This window comes from Hemiscyllium ocellatum, unplaced genomic scaffold (genome assembly GCF_020745735.1).
Source record: "Hemiscyllium ocellatum isolate sHemOce1 unplaced genomic scaffold, sHemOce1.pat.X.cur. R1, whole genome shotgun sequence".
In the NCBI taxonomy this organism is placed as follows: domain Eukaryota; kingdom Metazoa; phylum Chordata; class Chondrichthyes; order Orectolobiformes; family Hemiscylliidae; genus Hemiscyllium; species Hemiscyllium ocellatum.
The window spans coordinates 2,005,263-2,021,775 of record NW_026867603.1 but is presented as its reverse complement, the minus strand read 5'-3'; the positions used below and the strand labels follow the sequence as shown (position 1 = coordinate 2,021,775).

General features: G+C 42.4%; 1 pseudogene; it reads left to right on the top strand.

Moving 5' to 3' along the window:
• The window catches only part of LOC132809091 (Ig heavy chain C region, membrane-bound form-like), a 154,426-nt pseudogene that overhangs the window by 22,861 nt on the left and 115,052 nt on the right, over positions 1–16,513 (top strand).

Here is a 16,513-nt window from a genome sequence, read left to right as displayed (position 1 = left end):
GATGGAACACTCCAGAAGCAGAATGACACGAGAACATTTCCTCTTATGCAGAAAGGGTTACGGCCTCGGGTCACATAATGATAAAAATGAGGAGCTTCGCTCCACCTAAGCAGATAAAAGGCAGGCAACGGAGTTTAAAAGTTACTCTGCTCTGTCTAAACTAAAAGTACTCCCAACGTCGGGACAGCCTGAGTTAGTAATGCACAATTCACCAGCTAAAACGCCCAACAAAATATTCATCAGTCAAAAATATCAACGTTCAGTCAGGTATTCAGACACAACACATGTATAATCCAAGGGCAGATTCTCAGAACTGGAGTTTGTCTCACAAATAAATCTCATGGAGCATAATTCCTGGGATCTATTTGACAAACACCTGTCAAATCCAAGGAAATCAGTCTGAGATCTATCAGATACACGGATATTACTGAACAGCAACACTCAAAAATAATAAATCAGAGGTCGATGTCGATCAGGCAAGGCACAGCTCAGAAGTACTGGAACTGTTCAGCCATTTGGATCTATGTGACGCAAGATTGAACTGAGAACCAATCATAGCAACTATTCACAGCGTCTGGAATCTATCAGCAGAGGGGAACAGTCCCAATTTCTCAGAGTCGGCGAGGTACATCATCCCGGGAACAGTGTTGTGAATCAGTCATGCATCCTATCTCATAACTTTACATTTTTCCAAAAATGTGGCTTCTGAAACTAGACGCAATATTCCAGGTGAGACAAGCGACTGCTTTATTTCAGTTTAACATAATTGCTTCGCGTTTGTTCGGTACAGAGTACTTGAAGCAAGGTTTCTTTGCTTTTCTGTCCACATGTCATGGTTCATTCTCTGATTTCTGCACATATACATGGAGGACCCTCTGTTCCTGCACCCCTTTGGGTTTACACCCCTGTTATTGTATATTCTGCTGAGTTCATCACAAAGTACAGAGGCATGTCACACACCCCTGACACTGAGATGTATCTGACACACCAATATTAATGAATAAGAATCCTCAAAATTATAAATCACAGATTGATTTCGATCAGGAAAGGCAGCGATCAGACGTACTGGAAAACCTGCAGCTCTCCATTTCATTTCCCACAAACCCTCTGCAAAACATTGAAGCTCTTAGTTGTTCTTCCAATATCCTAACATTTTACCTTAAAATGCTATTAATATTTTTCTGTAATTTTGCCTTATTGATCAAAGCACAGGTTAAAACTGCAAGCACTCCAAATACTGAATTCTGAGAGCGTACACGATACGGCGACCTATATTCTGAAACGGCAAACATCCGTTAACAAATGGCTGACAAGTACAAAACAGCAGGTGATATGAATTTGAAATAATCAAAATATATGGAAAATAGCCTGAAGGTACAACGGTGTAAGCAAGACGTTAGCAGTCAGAATGGAGTTCGTTTTTTGTAAAAAAAAATGTTACTTATATTCAGAAATTTCCTTCCACACAATGTAACTTTTTATTTCCCATCACCAAGTCACCTATAGTATTTTTATTTTCAGCTACTAACCATTACTAGTAAATTGAATAGTTTATGTTCAAAGCCCCTCAAAGACAACTGACACCATCAAAGGTACGGCAGAAGTAGGAAGACCTAAAAGGAGATTGGAGTCAATTTTTCTTGTTGTGAAATATCAGTGCTGTTCTGACAGCAGGTATTTCTGAGGGATGGTCCAGTAAAGCTATGTGGGTGGAACTCAAATAAAAAGAGCATGATTATGTTGAGGCAATTGTAATAGTCTCCCCAGTAGCCAGAGTGAAATTAAGTAATAAATATTTTGAGAGATCTAATTTGTACGTAAGAGTAATAGGGTTGTAATAATAGTAAATTTTAAACTTCCAAACATAAAGCGGGACAGTCATGGTCTTAAGAGTTTGAGTGATGAGGAATTTGCTCAGTGTGGAAGAAATTTTTTTTAATTAATATGCAAAAGAAACTACCGCAGAAGGAGCAAATCTGTTCTACTCTTGTTAAATAAATCAGGGCAAGTGACTGAATGGTTAGTAGGGGAGCAGTTTGGGCCAGGGGTCATATTTCGATTAGTTGCAACGTACCTATGGAAAGGATTGGCATTATATACAGGTTAAAGTTCTGAATTAGACGAGGGAAAATTTTGACAGTATAAGACAAAAACTTTCAAAGATTGATTGGAGTAGACTGTATGCAGCTAAAGGGAAGGCCAGCAAAAGCGAGGCTTTCAGATGTGAGATAACGAGACTTCAGAGGCGTGATATTCCTGTTAGAGTGAAGGTAAGGCTAGGAAGAGGAGGGAACACTGGAGGAATAAAGATATTGAGGCTCTGATTAAGAATAAGAACAAATCATATATTAGATATAGATAAATGCGATGAAGTGAATCTCGAAGAGTACACGAGATGCACGGACGTTCTAAAAAGGGGAATGAGGAGGGCAGGAAAGAAAAAAATGAGATAGCTTTGGTAGATAATGTTAAAGATAATCCAAAGAAATTCTACTCATACATTAAGAGCAAAGGACTAGTGTTATCGAGTCATAGAGATGCACAACATGGAAATAGTCCCTTTGGTCTCATTTTCCCATGCTGATCAGATATCCTCATCTAATCCCATTTGCCAGTACCTGGCCCACATCCCTGTCAACCCTTCCTATTCATATACATACTAAGACGCCTTTTAAATGTTGAAATTGAACCAGCGTTAACCACTTTCTCTGGCAGTTCATTCCATACACACACCATCCTCTGCATGAAAAAAAAATTGCTCCTTAGATACTTACAACTTTTCCCCCCTCTCACTCTAAACTGATATTCACGAGTTTAGGTTTAGAGTGAAACTCTAGCCATCACAAGGAAAAGGCCTTGTCTACTGACTGTATCAATGCCTCTCATGATTTTACAATCCTTTATAAATTCACCCCACAGCCTCCAACGGTCCAAGGAAATCAGCTACAGCCCCGGATAATCTCACTATATCATTCGTGTAAAAAATAGTTCCCTGCTTTGACCTTGCAGTTAATAGAGCCTAATAGTTCGTCCTGTGCTTGTAATAATTCTCATTTATCTGTCATTCTACATTTAGTTGCTATAGTTATCATGTAGATTACTGCACCTTCTCTCATTGGAGAAGAGAAGTCTCATTGGAGAAGAGAAGGTTTAGGGGAGATCTGATAGAAGTGTATAAGATGATTAGGGGTTTAGATAGGGTAGATACTAAGAACCTTTTACCGCTAATGGAGTCAGGTGTTACTAGGGGACATAGCTTTAAATTAAGGGGTGGTAGGTATAGGACAGATGTTAGGGGTAGATTCTTCACACAGCGGGTTGTGAGTTCATGGAATGCCCTGCCCGTATCAGTGGTGAACTCTCCTTCTTTATGGTCATTTAAGCGGGCATTGGATAGGCATTTGGAAGTTATTGGGCTAGTATAGGTTAGGTAGGATTCGGTCGGCGCAACATCGAGGGCCGAAGGGCCTGTACTGCGCTGTATCCTTCTATGTTCTATGTTCTAAGTGTTTAAACAAAAATTCAAATCAAACAAAATAAAACTGCAAATTAAATATTGTGTCTAATTATTAAAAAAAAACAATTCAATGACACCAAATTGGAAGAGGAATGTTGAAGGATAGTCACCTCTGAGGACTACATACGTTGCAAGAGATTATTAATTAATTTACTGCATGGTAAAAAAATTAGCTAATGAAGATCCACACAGATAAACGTAAGGTGTTACACCTTGGTCGGAATAATGTGCAGGTCACATATTCAAAGATGCGTATTTAAGTGTGGGAGACAAACAATGGGATCTCAGACAATTACATCCGTCACTAACCATTTCATCACAGATTCCGAAGGGTACAAAAATGCAAACAAAGCACTGAGCCTTATCTCCAAAGGGATAGATTTGAAAGTAGAGTCCCTATAAAAAATTGATTGACTATAATTAAGAGTATTGCCTGCAGCTCCAATTGACATATTATAGAATGTGCGAGAGAGAGTGAGGAAAGGATTTATAAGAATGATAAACAAATTTCTGACTGTGTATATCAGGGAAGAATTGTGCTGTTCACTTCTCTCTTGAAAAGAAGGCTGACAGTTCTGAAATTATGAAAGGTTTTGAAAAGAAAAGGTACAGATAAAACGTTTCTCAATGGGGTGGAACATAGCTAGAGGCTGTCAATGGAAGTCAGTACCTCAAGAAATCCAAAAGGGAATTCAGAGGAAACCTCTTCACTGATAGAATGATGAGAACGGGGAATATGTGATCAGCCAAAATAGTTGAAATTAATAGTTTACATGTATTTCAAGGAGAGCACTTACAATGGATGAGAGTAGAGAATTACAATGGGCGACTTACATGAGGAAAGATGTGAAACAGCTTGAGTGGAACATAAACACTGACATGAACTGATTGCGCAAAATTGTCTCTATCTCCTCTGTAATTCTATGTAGAAAAACACCGTTGTATGAAAAAATCAGTGCATTAAGATCATCTAGAGGAATTATAAAGTTTTTCACAATAAAGTCTCAAGCATTCAGCACTGAATATAAATGATTTTATCACATGCCCACCCTTCACTATTTGCTTGATATCACTGAAACAGCAGCAATCACAATATTCTTACTCGGATTAGGAGTAACCCATTGTCCATGCACCAACTGGGGGATTTTAATGACTCATTAATGGCCTCATTGGATGTGCCAACCTGGTTCTGGAAATGTTCTGTACACTCTAGCCCTCACGACTTCTTTCACTCACCTACTTTGATTTCCAGTTCCTGTATTGATCGCCACCATGGACAAGTGACGCTTCCAGTATGCAGGTGGGATACCCTGTTGTGAGCCATGAGGTACTTCTTTAGGAGGGACATCGAGCAAGAGTGCCTCCAGAATGCAGGAGGAGGTCTCCCACACAATGGAGGACACGTCTGCTGCTAATAAACTGCCAGAATTGGCGGGAATAGACTCTACATTGACCACCTGCATAGCCATCCATTCCTTAATTTGGGATCAATAAAATACTACGGACTTGGAAATATAAGAGTCAGTGAAACTTCTTCCTTACCTGGTCATCTTCCACCATATTATCCACCTATTTCCCTTGCAGCCTGTCCCTAAAGGACTGATAGAACCCAGTTCCATTCCAATATTCCAGCACAAGAAGGGCTGGAAAACTGATCAAAATTCATAAAACTCAACATAGAGCAATGTTGACCTGACTGTCAAATTCCAAAATGTTACTTGAGATGAGTTCACCAAAATGATGGAAGTACAGAAACAGGAGAATTTTGTTGCTTTGTCTCAGAAGAGTTAGGACTAATGACCAGAATCACGAAACAGACATTTCTGTCACATCCAAGCGGACCCAACTACAGGGATATATTTCCCTCCCCATCCCTTTCTGTCTTCTGCAAAGACCATTCCCTCCGTGATTATCTGGTCAGGTCCACGAACCCAACAACCCACCCTCCTGTCCTGGCACCTTCCCTTGCCACCTCAGGGATTGCAAAACCTGCGCCCACACCTCCTCCCTCACCTCCATCCAAGACCCCAAAGGAGCCTACCACATCCATCAAAGTTTTACCTGCGCATCCACCAATATCATTTGCACACAATGCGGTCTCCTTTACATCAGGGAGACAGGACGCCTCTGAGCAGAGACCTTTAGAGAACATCTCTGGGAGATCCACACCAATCAACAACACCGCCCTGTAGCCCAACATTTCAACTCCCCCTCCCACTCAGCCGTGGACATCGAGGTCCTGGGCTTCTTCACCGCCTCTCCCTCACCACAAAACGCCTGGAGGAAGAATGCGTCATCTTCTCCCTCGGAACAATTCAAACCCAGGGCATCAATGTGGACTGCACCAGTTTCCCCATTTCTCCATTCCCCACCTCACTACCGTTCCAAACTTCCAGTTCAACACTGTCCCCATAACTTGTCCTACTTTCCTATCTCCCTTTCCATCTCTCCACTCCACCCTCCTCTCTGACCTATCACCTTCATCCCAGCCCTATTCACCGATTGTGCACTTTGCTACCTTCTCCCACCCTCCTCCCTGACCTATCATCTCCATCCCAACTCCCATTCACCCATTGTACTCCATGCTACTTTCTCCCAGCCCCACCCTCCTCTCATTTATTTCTCCACCATGCAGGCACTCTGCCTCTATTCCTGATGAAGGGCCTTTGCCTGAAACTTCGATTTTCCTGCTCCTCGGATGCTGCCTGAACTGCTGCGCTTTTCCAGCACCATCTAATCTAGAATGTGGTTTCCAGCACATGCAGTCCTTGTCTTTACCTTTTACTTGAGTGCTCGGTCTGTGAAAGTGCAATTGATGAATAACCACAAAATTAATATCAAATTAAAATGGTCGCTGGGTCTTTAACTTATTGTCAGACATTAAAATTACAGAAGTCTCACAATACTGCATTTCAAGCACTGAGCAGCTTATTTAATGAAACAAGGTCATACTTCAAAAGAAAAACTGCACAAGATGGTGATTATTTCTTTAAAATTCTTCAATACATTTGCAAGAAATGACACTGAGGGCCAAAGCATTGACAACTGTGGTGGCAGCAGGTGGTAACAGAGAAAAGGAGCAGGCACAAGGAGTGAAACCATTTCTTCAACACTTTGCATTTGCCACATAGTCTAGAAATTTCAGTCTGAAGTAAACTCAACACTTTAACGCTCTACTGCTGCTTATCCTCCACTAAGTACTCAGCATTTCTTGTTCCAAGGGAGTAGGGAGAAAATGTGTCAACAATTGAGAAGCCATTTCTTCATGAATGTACTATGATTGGGAGTTGTGTCCATGCCATTTTTTATGTGATATGTCTTATCGAGTAGCATACAACACTGAAACATTGAAATCTTCATGAAACGAATTCTGATGATCAAACGTATATCCACCAGCTCTACAGGAATTCCTTTGTCGACTTGCTGTTTCGCAAATGAAGCATAACATGGTCATACACTGGAGCAAACTTACTTTTTGACTGTCACTTTCTTTTCTTTTGAATTTAAATTGTCAACTTCCTCAGAATTTCGGCAGAGTTTGGACTTCATGTTTGTTTCACAGCTTCAATTGAACGCAAGAACAAATTTAGAAACTTGAAGCAAGCATTTTCAACTACAATTAAAGAGGCGGCTTGATATAGCACTTGTAGCAAATGGGATCGAATATTATGAGGAGAAAGCTATTGAGTTGGACAATCAACCATGATCGTGATGAATGGCACAGCACACTCGAAGGATTGCATGGCCTCCTCATGCTCCTATTTTCGATGTTTCTAAACTGGTTTAAATACTCAAAAAAAAACCTGAAGTTTCAGAATTATAAGCCTTCATCACATGATTTAGGTGAACGGGTTACACACGAGATATTTTAGTCAGCATATAAAGTTAGTCCACATGATCTCCCAGTATCGTTGCTTGAGGCTGAGATTAGAGTTCATTAGAAGCTTTCCCACCACTAAGATGAATCTGTTTTTTGGACTTATCCAGACAATTTTGAACAAAAATATTTTAAATGTTGTGATTTCCCAGTCTCTGATTCCATACCTATATTTGAACTGGATTAGGTTATTGTGGACATTACCGCTGCAGCTTCAATATTACTTTTCCCTATATCAGAAGTTGTCTCCAATTCAGTTGTTATCAGTTACCAACACTCTATGAAAATCAGCCTTTCTTATTGAAGCAGAAATTGCAGCAGAATTCTGCTTTCTCGCCACAAATGCTGCCAGACCTGCTAAGATTCTCCAGCAGTTCCATTTTTGTTTCAGATTTCCAGCATCTGCAATTTTATTTTATTTTAGACTTTCTAAAATTCTGTCTAACTTCATCTCATCTAAGTATCAATTGCATATTTTTTTCACAATGAATTGGACATCAACTTCCTCTTCATAATGCTTCAGCCAGGTGCCTGCCCCTATGAAGTTTAAACAGGGTGTGTATGATAATTAGCCCCAATCATTGTTTAGCTTCGCTTTCACTGTTTGTGACTAAGGATGACTTTTGGATTCCCTTTTAATTTTAGTTGCCTGTCTCCTTTACTCTTCACGTCCCCACTGAACTGTCTATATTTAGCACGGTTCTCACTGGGGTTATCAATAATCCGTATCCTTTGCAAAATCATCCAGGCAATTAGAGTTTTGTTTTTGCCACCATTTCCTGCTGGTGGAAATGATAAGCTTCACTGTAGAACTGTAGCTGAACATTTCCCAAATTTGTGCTCAAATGTGCTTGTTCAAATGCCCTCTTCCTCTATTGAAATCAGGCCCCCTCCACCTCAGAATTATTCTGGATTGTTCTTTGTTAATTTTATACACAAGCTTGTATCTTTTCATACAATGATAAATGCTTGCTTAACTGATCCCAGTCTAATATTTAATGCAGTTTATGCCTATTGTGTGCATGCGCACAGATTATGAAGTTGGCTGTGCGGATTGAAGATATCATTAGGATTCTAAACGTTTTAAATAGGACCGTCACATGCAAAATAAGGATGTTGTGACAAACATTTATTAAAAAACCTGCTTTTCCATCACAGCTAGTATTCATGCTGCATGCTTCAGGAAGGGACTTGTGATGGTGCACAAAAGATAGACAAACATGCTACCAGAAATGAACAACTGGACAACTGTGTGGCTAGTTTGAAAAATCTCGGACTGCTCTTTATGGAGAAGAGAAGATGAAGAAGACATTGTATAAGTGTTCAAAGTTATGAGGGATTTCGATACAGCAGAGTAAAAGGGTTTGGGAATGCATCTGGATTGGTTAATATTTGGAAGGTTGGTGTGGACTTGTTGGGCCAAGTGGCCTGTTTCCATACTGGATGCATTCTTCTTTAAAAAGTCCTGAGAAGAAAAGGACACGGTTACAAGGAATTCTTTTTTGAAAGAAACAGCATAGTTTGGAAACTGGAATGTTCTGCCTAAGAGTGTAGTGGTGCAGGCAGCTTCCATTGAGTTGTTGAAAAGAAATCTACAAATTTCCTAAGGAGAAGTTTTGCAGTATCAAATAGTACAAGGACTTGGTAGCGAATGTACCATGCACAACGACCACGCCGCATGTGTCTCCGCCCCCACGCCGATCCCCGCCCCCACGCCGAACCCCGTCCCCACATCTAACCCCGCCCCCACTCCCAGCTCCAATCCCAGCTGCTAGCTCCCAGCCCTGCCGTATTTTCACCATCCCTCCAGACCTCAACCCTCTCTGAGGATGAAAGATTAGTCCTCAGCAGAGGCCTCACCTTCATTCCCCTACACGGCGAGACATCGAGCATTTCTTCCGCCGCCTTCGTCTCCCAACCTATTTCTTCAAACAGAACTCCCGCCCACCCTCTGACGACCCCTTCTCCCGCATCCAAAACACCCCATCCACCTGGTCACCTAGTGCTGGCCTCTTACCCGCCCTCGATCTCTTCATAGTCAACTGCCACTGTGACATTGACCACCTCAACCTGTCCACCCCTCTCACCCAGTCCAACCTCTCACCCTCGCAAGGTGCAGCCCTCCACTCCCTCCACTCTAACCCCAACCTCACCATCAAACCGGCATAAAAGGGAGGCAAGGTGGTTGTTTGCTGCATCGATCTTTACATTTCTGAGGCTAAACACCAGCTCACGGACACATCCTCCTGTTGCCCCTGTGACCACGTCCCCACGTCCCACCACCAAACTATCATCTCCCAGACCATCCATAACCTCATCACCTCAGGCGACCTCCCATCCACTGCCTCCAACCTCATAGTCCCACAACCCAGCACTGGCCGTTTCTACCTCCTGCCCAAAATCCACAAACCTGCCTGCCACGACTGACACATTGTTTCAGCCTGCTCCTGCCCCACCAAACTCATTTCTGCATACCTTGACACGGTCTTGTCCCCCTTAGTCCAAGAACTCTTCATCTACATGCCCTCTACGTCCTCCATAATTTTCCCTTCCCCGGCCCCCAACACCTTATCTTCACCATGGGCATCCAGTCCCTATACACCTCCATCCCCCATCACGAAGGCCTCAGAGCCCTCCGCTTCTTCCTTGCCCGCCGAACCAACCAGTGCCCTTCCACTGACACCGTCCTTTGACTGACTGAACTGGTCCTCACTCTGAACAACTTCTGTTTCCAATCCTCCCACTTCCTCCAAACCAAAGGAGTAGCCATGGGCACCCGCATGGGCTCCAGCTATGCCTGCCTCTTCGTTGGATATGTGGAACAATCCATCTTCTGCATCTACACTGGCACCACCCCTCACCTTTTCCTCCGCTACATCGATCACTGTATCGGCACTACCTCGTTCTGCCATGAGGACGTTGAACAGTTCATTCAATTTACTAACCCCTTCCACCCCGACCCGAAATTTACCTGGACCATCTCAGACTGCTCCCTCCCCTTTCTAGACCTCACCATTTCTATCTCAGACGACCGACTCAACACGGACATTTACTATAAATGGTCTGACTCACATAGCAACCTAGATTACACCTCCTCCCACCCTGCCCCCTTTATCAGTGCTATCCCATATTCCCAATTCCTTCGCCTTCGCCGCATCTGCTCCCAGGTGGACCAATTCCAATACCGAAAAACCCAGATGTCCTCCTTCTTCAAAGACCGCAATATCCCCACAGACGGGGTTGACGATGCTCTCCACCACATCTCCTCCACTTCCCGTTCTTCCGTCCTTGAACCCCGCCCCTCCAATCGCCACCAGGACAAAACCCACTGGTCCTCACCTACCACCCCAACAGCCTCCAGATACATCGTATCATGCCTCGTCATTTTCGCCACCTTCAAACAGACCCAACCACCAAGAATATATTTCCCTCCCCACCCCATCAGCATTCCTGAAATACCACTCCCTCCGCGACTCCTCATCCGCTCCACACACCTCACCATCCCAACCTCCACTCCCAGCATCTTCCCCTACAACTGCACAAAATGTAAAACTTGCACCCACAACTCCCCCCGACTTCCCTCCAAGGCCGCAAGGGATCGTTCCATATCCTTCAGAAATTCACCAGCACCTACACACACATCATTTACTATATCTGCTGCACCCCATGTGGCTCCTATACATTGAGGAGACAGGCCACATACTTGCAGAATGTTTCAGAGAACACCTCTGGGACACCCGCATCAACCAACCCTACCGCCCCGTGGCTGAACACTTTAACTCCCCCTCCCACTCCACCAAGGACATACAGGTCCTTGGCCTCCTCCATCGCCCGACCATGGCAACACGACGCCTGGAGGAAGAAGGCCTCATCTTCCGCCTAGGAACCCTCCATCCACAAGGGATGAATGCTGATTTCTCCAGTTTTCTCATTTCCAATCCGCACACCTTTTCTCAGTCCCAACCATCAGACTCAGCACCGCTTAATTGACCTGCAATTTTCATTCCTACCTCTCCGCTCCTACCCCTTCTCCTGCCTATCGCCCTCACCTTAACCTCCTTCCACCTGTCGTATTCCCAACGCCTCTCTCTGAAGTCCCTCCTCCCTCCCTTTTATCTTAGCCTGCTTGGCATACCTTCTTCATTCCTGAAGAAGGGCTTATGCCCGTAACTTCGATTCTCATGTTCCATTGATGCTGCCTGACCTGCTGCGCTTTTCCAGCAACACATTTTTCAACTTTGATATCCAGCATCTGCAGTTCTCACTTTCTCTGATTAGCGATCGTAGGCAAGTTCCTCTTTGAGAGCAGATACGAACATGATCAAATCATTGTCTCCGAGCTGTTACCATTGATGGTTATTTAACATTGCAGAAACTGACAACTCTCCAGTGATTTCCTAATGGTTTGTTACATTCTGAAATAATGACTATCTTAGTCATGCAGTCAACTAAACTTACTTTGCAATTACTTCACTTGATCCAGGAAAACCGGCATTCCCATTTACCTCACCGTTTAGATTAGATTACTTACAGTGTGGAAACAGGTCCTTTGGACCAACATGTCCACACCGACCCGCCAAAGCACAATCCACCCATTCCCCTACCTTTACCCCTTCACCTAACACTACGGGCAATTTAGCCTGGCCAATTCACCTAACCTGCACATTTTTGGACGGTGGCAGGAAACCGGAGCACCCAGAGGAAACCCACGCAGACACGGGGAGAATGTGCAAACTCCACACAGTCAGTCACCTGAGTCAGGAATTGAACCCGGGTCTCTGGCGCTGTGAGGCAACAGTGCTAACCACTGTGCCACCGTGCCGGCCACATTTGTAATGACAATGTCTCCAGAATTGTAATTCATCAAAGTGCACAAATTAATCATTTAACATAAGTAAACTTATCCAGAATTAACTCTAAAGCAATTCATCAAAATAAATGCAGACTTGTTAGTCAGTATTCTACGCCTGATCAACGAGTTTTCTTAAGTTAGTCAATGACTGTGCAAGATAATCGTGTTGGTAACGGGTTTTTTTGATTTCCACAGGATGTCTACAGTAGACCACAATGAGGCTATGCTGCGGTTGTGGTGTGGAAGAGACAGCACAGAAGGAAAAGAAGAGAACACCATTTCTTCAGCATGTCACCCTTGTTCACAGTAATTTCTGGGCTATGCAAGACCTTCATACTGAAATGCAAGCAAAATTCAACCGACCATTGACAAACTTTGGATGTTTTGTGCTGATTCAAGGATGATCTTTCAAAATGAACCAACATTTCTGAACTAGTCAAGCAGTTGTTTTCTGTGATTGTTCTCATCTGTGCTGGTGTTCACCACGCTGCCATGTGATGCCTTCGTGAGGCAATCCTTACATAATCTTACAACGACTGCCAGAACTTTCCTTTTACATTATTGATACTAAATATAGCAGATTGTATCTGACCTCAGAACAAACGTACTTGCCAATCCATTTCCTTTAGCTTCTGGCAAACGCAGGTTTCCACCTAATTCATGGTGTGACGTGTCAACATTTTCACAGCTGCAACTGGTCATAAAGTACCAGTTAAATCATTTTAAGTATGTCCATGATCACAGTGTTAATATTTAGCACTTCATATCACCATCCAGAGTTTTGGCTGTGAGGGCAAGAACTGGTGGGCGTGGAATAAAGAGGTCAAATATAGACTTGTCTGCACTGGAACAGAGGGAAAACATACCACGTGCAAGGATTTAAGTTTAACTTCATTACCTCGGAAAAAGAAACTCAAGCTCTTTATACACTATTGCTCATTTATCCCTTACACGAACAAATGTTTGATTCAGAACTCGAATACAGTAATTTGACATTATTCAAATTCACTGAAGCTTCATGTCATATTAGCCAGTACTGGCTGTTTTGTTGAAAAGAGAATTTTATTCTTTTTCCTTTCCTGCTCCTCCATCCGCTCGGAGTTCACTGAAAGTTCTGGCCATAATAAACACAGGAGTAATTACACATCTCTGACCTAGAGCAGTGTAATGACCTTAGTATTTAGACTTCTAATAATTGATGACATCAGTGAAACGGTGTGGATGTGCTGCTGCCTGTATTGAATTCGCCATGGAAGACGTTTATAAGCTTGATTCAAACAAATAGCAATTACTTGGGAAAGGGCTTGACTCCGTGGATACGTATGGCAGCTGGCCAACTTAGATTATAAAAAATCCAAAGCATTCAATGGGAGATAGGACCAGGCGAGGGGACCAGGAGTCGGTCACAGTCTGCAGCCATATTTCTTCAAATGTCATCAAGTGTTGGAGGCCATGGCAATAATTTTGGAGGTTATGTTGAGTGGGGGATGCGTGAGTGAGGATGAGCAGGAAAGAGAAACAAAGAGAAACGATGAGGTAGGGTGAGGGAGAGGAACCCATTTCTTTAGTATTTTAGCTATGACTGCATTGTCCAGAAACATAACCTCAATATTGATTAGCAAGGAAATCAGAGTTTTCGATTCTTAGATGTTGGTACAAATGCTTAAGACAACTCTGTTGCAAATATTAAATTCCTGAGGAGGTAGTCCAGCAGCCTCTTTAATATAATTGCTGTTGTCTGGACTGCCATTCATCGCATTACAATAGATTCTGAAGGAATCAATGGTTCTTCAAAATTATCTTTTCAATTTGTTGTATTCGAAATGTAGCATAACCAAACCACATCAAAATTCGATCAAGTGAAACTTGTTTCCTCATGGTTGCCCTCTTGTCTAGCAAACTTTGATTCCCATCCGCCTGATAATCTGGTCTATCAAAATTTCCCCAGCTACAAGTCAACATGACGCACAAATTAACAAAGGACTTACACATATAAATGGCATACAAGCATTTGAAAATAAACCCTGAAGATCAAAAGGCTCTATTGAGCTGATACAGCTATACAACTATTATATTTTTAAAAAAAGGAATCACTCTAATCATCAGGAATAATGCAAATTTTGGGAGAGGCTGTGGTCTGGAATCGTGGTGTTTGCTATAGCACTGGAAGATGTTGTCAAGAGGAAGTTACTCCAGAAAGCTTAGAGAAATATCTGCTCTCCAGAAATTCCCTTTCACATTACACTCTGTTAAAAAGGCCACGTTTAAAAGATATGACTGCAATATATGTTGTCTTTAAAAAAAAAGTCACAGTGGTTTTCAGGATACCATGGTCTGTTTTTGTTTGAGAGATAGGGTGAGGGGAGGTGTGTGATGTAATAGGATTGTGAAGCAGAGTTAGGAAGTCGATGAGTCTTCAATATGTTTACCCTCATTGCACAGTCTAGTACTTGTAAGTGAAAAACTGAAGACCTGAACATTGAAGGGCGAGAAATAATTATTGAAATAATTTGTTTTAATGCATACTCAATTATTCACTGGTTTTTAACTGGGAGGTGATAGGATTGGGAAAATGTGAGGGAAGGAGTCTGACACCTTCCCATTGCTAAGACATGCTGACATCGACCTGTTCTCTTTGACGTCTTGACACTTCATGATCTCTCAGGCCTGCCTTCCTCATTTCCCTGACAGTGCCCACCTTCACAGGCTCAGCGATCATCAGCATGAACAGTGGGGCACAGAAATGTGCCGATCTGTCATCCCTCGCACTGGACTAGCAACTCTTGAATCTATGCCACACCGTCAACTGATGAGAAACAACTGATAACATATCCTTGGCAAAGGTCAAAGTCTCCAGGATTCAGTACTGGGATTAGGTCTGCAGCACTAACTAAAAGATTCAACTATGATTTCTTTTTAGTGATAGAGCAAAGATTAGAATGACAGTCAATAATTTCTTTAACATTACACTGGAAAATTAACATTTATTGCGAAATCTGTAAGAGAATACTTTGCAAACTCTTGCAGGCAGGCAGAAAAGCAAAGTCAGGGAAAAATGAATTGTTCAAACCAGACTCACAGTAGTCTCCCAACGACAGTAAACTACCATATCAATATTCAAGGAATGAGAAAAATCAATTCCATATGTGGGAAGAAACTCGAATGATCTAAGCTCTTGATCTTGAGATGTGATGGGAGTAAGTGTAGTTTAGTATGAAGGGAAAATGTGAAAGCTATTCAGGCACCCCGATATGAGGGATTTTGCCAAAAGGTCGACCCTGCAGGGTCCGAATAAACTTTTTTTTGCTCTCGCTAGCATTTGAGTCGAGTCGATTTAATTTCCACAACGAATATAAAATAACGGACTATGAAAGATGACAATCTGAAAGAAACACAGAAGTTGCTGGAGAAACTCAATAGTTTTGCAGCATCTGTGGCGCGAAAGCAAAGTTCATGTTGACTCCAGAGACCGTTCTTCACAGAGATCTGAAGTTCTGAACAAGAGTCATTCAATTAAAAATATTAACTCTGCACAGATGCATCCGGATCTGTTAGTTTTTAGTGGAAAGTCACACATTGTGTTCATCTTAATTTTCAATGACCTCCTTAATTTCTTTAGAACCAGACACGCCAGCTCCCTTGCACGTCCGGCAGTTGATGTTTGCAGAGCTGCAAACGGTCTTCAAGTGTTATTAAGTCAACTTAAGCAAACATTTACATTCAGAATAAAATCATTTTTATACACTTGAATAGGAGTATGAGGATTTCAGGCCAGTGACAATCAGGCTGCAACATGGAAACCAAGGATATGACAAATTCATTTCTTCAATACTTTACATGTGTTGCATAGTCTACAAAAATCACAAGTAAAGAGTTTAAGGCAATTCTAAAAGGGCGGCTATCTGTCCAATTTCTCTAGTGAAGAGCTTTGTGTACTGTATCTCCGTACAGAACTGAATTTTCCTCATCAATTTCTTTCATCTCAGCAATCGCAAGCATTAATGATGGCGCAGAAAACTTTGCTACTCTACCATCATTCTGATTTCACCATCAGCTCATGAGATTAGGCCATTTGATCCCAGCAACAGTTTCTTGATCAAGCCACATCAGCAGCATGCCGCCCTTGGTGCTGCTATCCATCACAGCAGCACTGGTTCCAGCTCTCAGTCCAGCAGGGCACCATTAGAGTTCACAAAGTTATTACTGCAATTGTACTGTTTAAAAAAGAAACACCGCAATCTAGCTTCTAGAAAAAAATACATACTTG